This window comes from Euprymna scolopes, chromosome 39, assembly GCF_053919585.1.
Source record: "Euprymna scolopes isolate OS-2025 chromosome 39, ASM5391958v1, whole genome shotgun sequence".
Classification (NCBI taxonomy): domain Eukaryota; kingdom Metazoa; phylum Mollusca; class Cephalopoda; order Sepiida; family Sepiolidae; genus Euprymna; species Euprymna scolopes.
In genome coordinates, this window is record NC_136520.1 from 45504902 (window position 1) to 45515766 (window position 10865).

Genomic DNA, 10865 nt, shown 5'->3' on the forward strand with positions numbered 1-10865 from the left:
ACTCACATTTTCAATGAAAAGTAATATTGGAGAATCCGGGCATCGATCCCGTTACCTCTCGCATGCTCAGAGAGCGCTCTCACAATTGAGCTAATTCCCCATTTTCAGCTTCATTTGAAACATTTAATGTACAAACAATCTATACTCACATTTTCTATGAAAAGTAATATTGGAGAATCCGGGCATCGATCCCGTTACCTCTCGCATGCTCAGAGAGCGCTCTACCAATTGAACTAATTCCCCATGTTCTACTTCATTTAGAACATTTAATGTACAAACAATCTATACTCACATTTTCTATGAAAAGTAATATTGGAGAATCCGGGCATCGATCCCGTTACCTCTCGCATGCTCAGAGAGCGCTCTACCAATTGAACTAATTCCCCATGTTCTACTTCATTTAGAACATTTAATGTACAAACAATCTATACTCACATTTTCTATGAAAAGTAATATTGGAGAATCCGGGCATCGATCCCGTTACCTCTCGCATGCTCAGAGAGCGCTCTACCAATTGAACTAATTCCCCATGTTTTACTTCATTTAGAACATTTAATGTACAAACAATCTATACTCACATTTTCTATGAAAAGTAATATTGGAGAATCCGGGCATCGATCCCGTTACCTCTCGCATGCTCAGAGAGCGCTCTACCAATTGAGCTAATTCCCCATTTTCAGCTTCATTTGAAACATTTAATGTACAAACAATCCATACTCACATTTTCTATGAAAAGTAATATTGGAGAATCCGGGAATCGATCCCGGTACCTCTCTCATGCTCAGAGAGCGCTCTACCAATTGAGATAATTCCCTATTTTCAGCTTCATTTGAAACATTTAATGTACAAACAATCCATACTCACATTTTCTATGAAAAGTAAGATTGGAGAATCCGGGCATCGATCCCGTTACCTCTCGCATGCTCAGAGAGCGCTCTACCAATTGAGCTAATTCCCCATTTTCAGCTTCATTTGAAACATTTAATGTACAAACAATCCATACTCACATTTTCAATGAAAAGTAATATTGGAGAATCCGGGAATCGATCCCGGTACCTCTCGCATGCTCAGAGAGCGCTCTACCAATTCAGATAATTCCCTATTTTCAGCTTCATTTGAAACATTTAATGTACAAACAATCCATACTCACATTTTCTATGAAAAGTAATATTGGAGAATCCGGGAATCGATCCCGGTACCTCTCGCATGCTCAGAGAGCGCTCTACCAATTGAGATAATTCCCTATTTTCAGCTTCATTTGAAACATTTAATGTACAAACAATCCATACTCACATTTTCTATGAAAAGTAATATTGGAGAATCCGGGAATCGATCCCGGTACCTCTCGCATGCTCAGAGAGCGCTCTACCAATTGAGATAATTCCCTATTTTCAGCTTCATTTGAAACATTTAATGTACAAACAATCCATACTCACATTTTCTATGAAAAGTAATATTGGAGAATCCGGGCATCGATCCCGTTACCTCTCGCATGCTCAGAGAGCGCTCTACCAATTGAGCTAATTCCCCATTTTCAGCTTCATTTTAAACATTTAATGTACAAACAATCCATACTCACATTTTCAATGAAAAGTAATATTGGAGAATCCAGGCATCGATCCCGTTACCTCTCGCATGCTCAGAGAGCGCTCTACCAATTGAACTAATTCCCTCTGTTCTACTTCATTTAGAACATTTAATGTACAAACAATCTATACTCACATTTTCTATGAAAAGTAATATTGGAGAATCCGGGCATCGATCCCGTTACCTCTCGCATGCCCAGAGAGCGCTCTACCAATTGAGCTAATTCCCCATTTTCAGCTTCATTTGAAACATTTAATGTACAAACAATCCATACTCACATTTTCTATGAAAAGTAATATTGGAGAATCCGGGAATCGATCCCGGTACCTCTCGCATGCTCAGAGAGCGCTCTACCAATTGAGATAATTCCCTATTTTCAGCTTCATTTGAAACATTTAATGTACAAACGATCCATACTCACATTTTCTATGAAAAGTAATATTGGAGAATCCGGGCATCGATCCCGTTACCTCTCGCATGCTCAGAGAGCGCTCTACCAATTGAGCTAATTCCCCATTTTCAGCTTCATTTGAAACATTTAATGTACAAACAATCCATACTCACATTTTCTATGAAAAGTAATATTGGAGAATCCGGGCATCGATCCCGTTACCTCTCGCATGCTACGAGAGCGCTCTACCAATTGAGCTAATTCCCCATGTTCTTCTTAATTTAGAACATTTAATGTACAAACAATCTATTCTCACATTTTCTATGAAAAGTAATATTGGAGAATCCGGGAATCGATCCCGGTACCTCTCGCATGCTCAGAGAGCGCTCTACCAATTGAACTAATTCCCCATGTTCTACTTCATTTAGAACATTTAATGTACAAACAATCTATACTCACATTTTCTATGAAAAGTAATATTGGAGAATCCGGGAATCGATCCCGGTACCTCTCGCATGCTCAGAGAGCGCTCTACCAATTGAGCTAATTCCCCATTTTCAGCTTCATTTGAAACATTTAATGTACAAACAATCCATACTCACATTTTCAATGAAAAGTAATATTGGAGAATCCGGGCATCGATCCCGTTACCTCTCGCATGCTCAGAGAGCGCTCTACCAATTGAACTAATTCCCCATGTTCTACTTCATTTAGAACATTAAATGTACAAACAATCTATACTCACATTTTCTATGAAAAGTAATATTGGAGAATCCGGGAATCGATCCCGGTACCTCTCGCATGCTCAGAGAGCGCTCTACCAATTGAACTAATTCCCCATGTTCCACTTCATTTAGAACATTTAATGTACAAACAATCCATACTCACATTTTCTATGAAAAGTAATATTGGAGAATCCGGGCATCGATCCCGTTACCTCTCGCATGCTCAGAGAGCGCTCTACCAATTGAGCTAATTCCCCATTTTCAGCTTCATTTGAAACATTTAATGTACAAACAATCCATACTCACATTTTCTATGAAAAGTAATATTGGAGAATCCGGGAATCGATCCCGTTACCTCTCGCATGCTCAGAGAGCGCTCTACCAATTGAGCTAATTCCCCATTTTCAGCTTCATTTGAAACATTTAATGTACAAACAATCCATACTCACATTTTCTATGAAAAGTAATATTGGAGAATCCGGGAATCGATCCCGGTACCTCTCGCATGCTCAGAGAGCGCTCTACCAATTGAGATAATTCCCTATTTTCAGCTTCATTTGAAACATTTAATGTACAAACAATCCATACTCACATTTTCTATGAAAAGTAATATTGGAGAATCCGGGCATCGATCCCGTTACCTCACGCATGCTCAGAGAGCGCTCTACCAATTGAGCTAATTGCCCATTTTCAGCTTCATTTGAAACATTTAATGTACAAACAATCCATACTCACATTTTCTATGAAAAGTAATATTGGAGAATCCGGGAATCGATCCCGGTACCTCCCGCATGCTAAGCGAGCGCTGTACCAATTGAACTAATTCCCTATGTTCTACTTTATTTAGAACATTTAATGTACAAACAATCTATACTCACATTTTCTATGAAAAGTAATAGTGGAGAATCCGGGCATCGATCCCGTTACCTCTCGCATGCTCAGAGAGCGCTCTACCAATTGAGCTAATTCCCCATTTTCAGCTTCATTTGAAACATTTAATGTACAAACAATCCATACTCACATTTTCTATGAAAAGTAATATTGGAGAATCCGGGCATCGATCCCGGTACCTCTCGTATGCTCAGAGAGCGTTCTCACAATTGAGCTAATTCCCCATTTTCAGCATCATTTGAAACATTTAATGTACAAACAATCCATACTCACATTTTCTATGAAAAGTAATATTGGAGAATCCGGGCATCGATCCCGTTACCTCTCGCATGCTCAGAGAGCGCTCTCACAATTGAGCTAATTCCCCATTTTCAGCTTCATTTGAAACATTTAATGTACAAACAATCCATACTCACATTTTCTATGAAAAGTAATATTGGAGAATCACGCCATCGATCCTGTTACCTCTCGCATGCTCAGAGAGCGCTCTACCAATTGAGCTAATTCCCCATTTTCAGCTTCATTTGAAACATTTAATGTACAAACAATCTATACTCACATTTTCTATGAAAAGTAATATTGGAGAATCCGGGAATCGATCCCGGTACCTCTCGCATGCTAAGCGAGCGCTCTACCGATTGAGCTATTCCCCATTTTCAGTTGATTTAGAACATTTAATGTACAAACAATCTATACTCACATTTTCTATGAAAAGTAATATTGGAGAATCCGGGAATCGATCCCGGTACCTCCCGCATGCTAAGCGAGCGCTGTACCAATTGAACTAATTCCCCATGTTCTACTTCATTTGAAACATTTAATGTACAAACAATCCATACTCACATTTTCTATGAAAAGTAATATTGGAGAATCCGGGAATCGATCCCGGTACCTCTCGCATGCTCAGAGAGCGCTCTACCAATTGAGCTAATTCCCCATTTTCAGCTTCATTTGAAACATTTAATGTACAAACAATCCATACTCACATTTTCTATGAAAAGTAATATCGGAGAATCCGGGCATCGATCCCGTTACCTCTCGCATGCTCAGAGAGCGCTCTACCAATTGAACTAATTCCCCATTTTCAGCTTCATTTGAAACATTTAATGTACAAACAATCTATACTCACATTTTCTATGAAAAGTAATATTGGAGAATCCGGGCATCGATCCCGTTACCTCTCGCATGCTCAGAGAGCGCTCTACCAATTGAGCTAATTCCCCATTTTCAGCTTCATTTGAAACATTTAATGTACAAACAATCCATACTCACATTTTCTATGAAAAGTAATATTGGAGAATCCGGGCATCGATCCCGTTACCTCTCGCATGCTCAGAGAGCGCTCTACCAATTGAGCTAATTCCCCATTTTCAGCTTCATTTGAAAAATTTAATGTACAAACAATCTATACTCACATTTTCTATGAAAAGTAATATTGGAGAATCCGGGCATCGATCCCGTTACCTCTCGCATGCTCAGAGAGCGCTCTACCAATTGAGCTAATTCCCCATGTTCTACTTCATGTAGAACATTTAATGTACAAACAATCTATACTCACATTTTCTATGAAAAGTAATATTGGAGAATCCGGGCATCGATCCCGTTACCTCTCGCATGCTCAGAGAGCGCTCTACCAATTGAACTAATTCCCCATGTTCTACTTCATTTAGAACATTTAATGTACAAACAATCTGTACTCACATTTTCTATGAAAAGTAATATTGGAGAATCCGGGCATCGATCCCGTTACCTCTCGCATGCTCAGAGAGCGCTCTACCAATTGAGCTAATTCCCCATTTTCAGCTTCATTTGAAACATTTAATGTACAAACAATCCATACTCACATTTTCTATGAAAAGTAATATTGGAGAATCCGGGCATCGATCCCGTTACCTCTCGCATGCTCAGAGAGCGCTCTACCAATTGAGATAATTCCCCATTTTCAGCTTCATTTGAAACATTTAATGTACAAACAATCTATACTCACATTTTCTATGAAAAGTAATATTGGAGAATCCGGGCATCGATCCCGTTACCTCTCGCATGCTCAGAGAGCGCTCTACCAATTGAGCTAATTCCCCATTTTCAGCTTCATTTGAAACATTTAATGTACAAACAATCCATACTCACATTTTCTATGAAAAGTAATATTGGAGAATCCGGGAATCGATCCCGGTACCTCTCGCATGCTCAGAGAGCGCTCTACCAATTGAGATAATTCCCCATTTTCAGCTTCATTTGAAACATTTAATGTACAAACAATCCATACTCACATTTTCTATGAAAAGTAATATTGGAGAATCCGGGCATCGATCCCGTTACCTCTCGCATGCTCAGAGAGCGCTCTACCAATTGAGCTAATTGCCCATTTTCCGCTTCATTTGAAACATTTAATGTACAAACAATTCATACTCACATTTTCTATGAAAAGTAATATTGGAGAATCCGGGAATCGATCCCGGTACCTCCCGCATGCTAAGCGAGCGCTGTACCAATTGAACTAATTCCCTATGTTCTACTTTATTTAGAACATTTAATGTACAAACAATCCATACTCACATTTTCTATGAAAAGTAATATTGGAGAATCCGGGCATCGATCCCGTTACCTCTCGCATGCTCAGAGAGCGCTCTACCAATTGAGCTAATTCCCCATTTTCAGCTTCATTTGAAACATTTAATGTACAAACAATCCATACTCACATTTTCTATGAAAAGTAATATTGGAGAATCCGGGCATCGATCCCGTTACCTCTCGCATGCTCAGAGAGCGCTCTACCAATTGAACTAATTCCCCATGTTCTACTTCATTTAGAACATTTAATGTACAAACAATCTATACTCACATTTTCTATGAAAAGTAATATTGGAGAATCCGGGCATCGATCCCGTTACCTCTCGCATGCTCAGAGAGCGCTCTACCAATTGAGCTAATTCCCCATTTTCAGCTTCATTTGAAACATTTAATGTACAAACAATCCATACTCACATTTTCTATGAAAAGTAATATTGGAGAATCCGGGAATCGATCCCGGTACCTCTCGCATGCTCAGAGAGCGCTCTACCAATTGAGATAATTCCCCATTTTCAGCTTCATTTGAAACATTTAATGTACAAACAATCCATACTCACATTTTCTATGAAAAGTAATATTGGAGAATCCGGGCATCGATCCCGTTACCTCTCGCATGCTCAGAGAGCGCTCTACCAATTGAACTAATTCCACATGTTCTACTTCATTTAGAACATTTAATGTACAAACAATCTATACTCACATTTTCTATGAAAAGTAATATTGGAGAATCCGGGCATCGATCCCGTTACCTCTCGCATGCTCAGAGAGCGCTCTACCAATTGAGCTAATTCCCCATTTTCAGCTTCATTTGAAACATTTAATGTACAAACAATCCATACTCACATTTTCTATTAAAAGTAATATTGGAGAATCCGGGAATCGATCCCGGTACCTCTCGCATGCTCAGAGAGCGCTCTACCAATTGAGATAATTCCCCATTTTCAGCTTCATTTGAAACATTTAATGTACAAACAATCCATACTCACATTTTCTATGAAAAGTAATATTGGAGAATCCGGGCATCGATCCCGTTACCTCTCGCATGCTCAGAGAGCGCTCTTCCAATTGAGCTAATTGCCCATTTTCCGCTTCATTTGAAACATTTAATGTACAAACAATCCATACTCACATTTTCTATGAAAAGTAATATTGGAGAATCCGGGAATCGATCCCGGTACCTCCCGCATGCTAAGCGAGCGCTGTACCAATTGAACTAATTCCCTATGTTCTACTTTATTTAGAACATTTAATGTACAAACAATCCATACTCACATTTTCTATGAAAAGTAATATTGGAGAATCCGGGCATCGATCCCGTTACCTCTCGCATGCTCAGAGAGCGCTCTACCAATTGAGCTAATTCCCCATTTTCAGCTTCATTTGAAACATTTAATGTACAAACAATCCATACTCACATTTTCTATGAAAAGTAATATTGGAGAATCCGGGAATCGATCCCGGTACCTCTCGCATGCTCAGAGAGCGCTCTACCAATTGAGCTAATTCCCCATTTTCAGCTTCATTTGAAACATTTAATGTACAAACAATCCATACTCACATTTTCTATGAAAAGTAATATTGGAGAATCCGGGCATCGATCCCGTTACCTCTCGCATGCTCAGAGAGCGCTCTACCAATTGAGCTAATTCCCCATTTTCAGCTTCATTTGAAACATTTAATGTACAAACAATCCATACTCACATTTTCTATGAAAAGTAATATTGGAGAATCCGGGAATCGATCCCGGTACCTCTCGCATGCTCAGAGAGCGCTCTACCAATTGAGATAATTCCCCATTTTCAGCTTCATTTGAAACATTTAATGTACAAACAATCCATACTCACATTTTCTATGAAAAGTAATATTGGAGAATCCGGGCATCGATCCCGTTACCTCTCGCATGCTACGAGAGCGCTCTACCAATTGAGCTAATTGCCCATTTTCCGCTTCATTTGAAATATTTAATGTACAAACAATCCATACTCACATTTTCTATGAAAAGTAATATTGGAGAATCCGGGAATCGATCCCGGTACCTCCCGCATGCTAAGCGAGCGCTGTACCAATTGAACTAATTCCCTATGTTCTACTTTATTTAGAACATTTAATGTACAAACAATCTATACTCACATTTTCTATGAAAAGTAATATTGGAGAATCCGGGCATCGATCCCGTTACCTCTCGCATGCTCAGAGAGCGCTCTACCAATTGAGCTAATTCCCCATTTTCAGCTTCAGTTGAAACATTTAATGTACAAACAATCCATACTCACATTTTCTATGAAAAGTAATATTGGAGAATCCGGGCATCGATCCCGTTACCTCTCGCATGCTCAGAGAGCGCTCTACCAATTGAGATAATTCCCCATTTTCAGCTTCATTTACAACATTTAATGTACAAACAATCTATACTCACATTTTCTATGAAAAGTAATATTGGAGAATCCGGGCATCGATCCCGTTACCTCTCGCATGCTCAGAGAGCGCTCTACCAATTGAGCTAATTCCCCATTTTCAGCTTCATTTGAAACATTTAATGTACAAACAATCCATACTCACATTTTCTATGAAAAGTAATATTGGAGAATCCGGGAATCGATCCCGGTACCTCTCGCATGCTCAGAGAGCGCTCTACCAATTGAGATAATTCCCCATTTTCAGCTTCATTTGAAACATTTAATGTACAAACAATCCATACTCACATTTTCTATGAAAAGTAATATTGGAGAATCCGGGCATCGATCCCGTTACCTCTCGCATGCTCAGAGAGCGCTCTACCAATTGAACTAATTCCCCATGTTCTACTTCATTTAGAACATTTAATGTACAAACAATCTATACTCACATTTTCTATGAAAAGTAATATTGGAGAATCCGGGCATCGATCCCGTTACCTCTCGCATGCTCAGAGAGCGCTCTACCAATTGAGCTAATTCCCCATTTTCAGCTTCATTTGAAACATTTAATGTACAAACAATCCATACTCACATTTTCTATGAAAAGTAATATTGGAGAATCCGGGAATCGATCCCGGTACCTCTCGCATGCTCAGAGAGCGCTCTACCAATTGAGATAATTCCCCATTTTCAGCTTCATTTGAAACATTTAATGTACAAACAATCCATACTCACATTTTCTATGAAAAGTAATATTGGAGAATCCGGGCATCGATCCCGTTACCTCTCGCATGCTCAGAGAGCGCTCTACCAATTGAGCTAATTCCCCATGTTCTACTTCATTTAGAACATTTAATGTACAAACAATCCATACTCACATTTTCTATGAAAAGTAATATTGGAGAATCCGGGCATCGATCCCGTTACCTCTCGCATGCTCAGAGAGCGCTCTACCAATTGAGCTAATTCCCCATTTTCAGCTTCATTTGAAACATTTAATGTACAAACAATCCATACTCACATTTTCTATGAAAAGTAATATTGGAGAATCCGGGCATCGATCCCGTTACCTCTCGCATGCTCAGAGAGCGCTCTACCAATTGAACTAATTCCCCATGTTCTACTTCATTTAGAACATTTAATGTACAAACAATCTATACTCACATTTTCTATGAAAAGTAATATTGGAGAATCCGGGCATCGATCCCGTTACCTCTCGCATGCTCAGAGAGCGCTCTACCAATTGAGCTAATTCCCCATTTTCAGCTTCATTTGAAACATTTAATGTACAAACAATCCATACTCACATTTTCTATGAAAAGTAATATTGGAGAATCCGGGAATCGATCCCGGTACCTCTCGCATGCTCAGAGAGCGCTCTACCAATTGAGATAATTCCCCATTTTCAGCTTCATTTGAAACATTTAATGTACAAACAATCCATACTCACATTTTCTATGAAAAGTAATATTGGAGAATCCGGGCATCGATCCCGTTACCTCTCGCATGCTCAGAGAGCGCTCTACCAATTGAACTAATTCCCTATGTTCTACTTCATTTAGAACATTTAATGTACAAACAATCTATACTCACATTTTCTATGAAAAGTAATATTGGAGAATCCGGGCATCGATCCCGTTATATCTCGCATGCTCAGAGAGCGCTCTACCAATTGAGCTAATTCCCCATTTTCAGCTTCATTTGAAACATTTAATGTACAAACAATCCATACTCACATTTTCTATGAAAAGTAATATTGGAGAATCCGGGAATCGATCCCGGTACCTCTCGCATGCTCAGAGAGCGCTCTACCAATTGAGATAATTCCCCATTTTCAGCTTCATTTGAAACATTTAATGTACAAACAATCCATACTCACATTTTCTATGAAAAGTAATATTGGAGAATCCGGGCATCGATCCCGTTACCTCTCGCATGCTCAGAGAGCGCTCTACCAATTGAACTAATTCCCCATGTTCTACTTCATTTAGAACATTTAATGTACAAACAATCTATACTCACATTTTCTATGAAAAGTAAGATTGGAGAATCCGGGCATCGATCCCGTTACCTCTCGCATGCTCAGAGAGCGCTCTACCAATTGAGCTAATTCCCCATTTTCAGCTTCAGTTGAAACATTTAATGTACAAACAATCCATACTCACATTTTCTATGAAAAGTAATATTGGAGAATCCGGGCATCGATCCCGTTACCTCTCGCATGCTCAGAGAGCGCTCTACCAATTGAGATAATTCCCCATTTTCAGCTTCATTTGAAATATTTAATGTACAAACAATCTA

General features: G+C 39.2%; 1 non-coding gene across 1 annotated transcript; it reads right to left on the minus strand.

Moving 5' to 3' along the window:
- Nucleotides 1-4173: 4173 nt before the first annotated feature.
- On the minus strand, nt 4174-4247 carry Trnaa-agc (transfer RNA alanine (anticodon AGC)). The gene has a single exon. It is a non-coding gene; the product is annotated as a tRNA-Ala (tRNA).
- Nucleotides 4248-10865: the final 6618 nt, after the last annotated feature.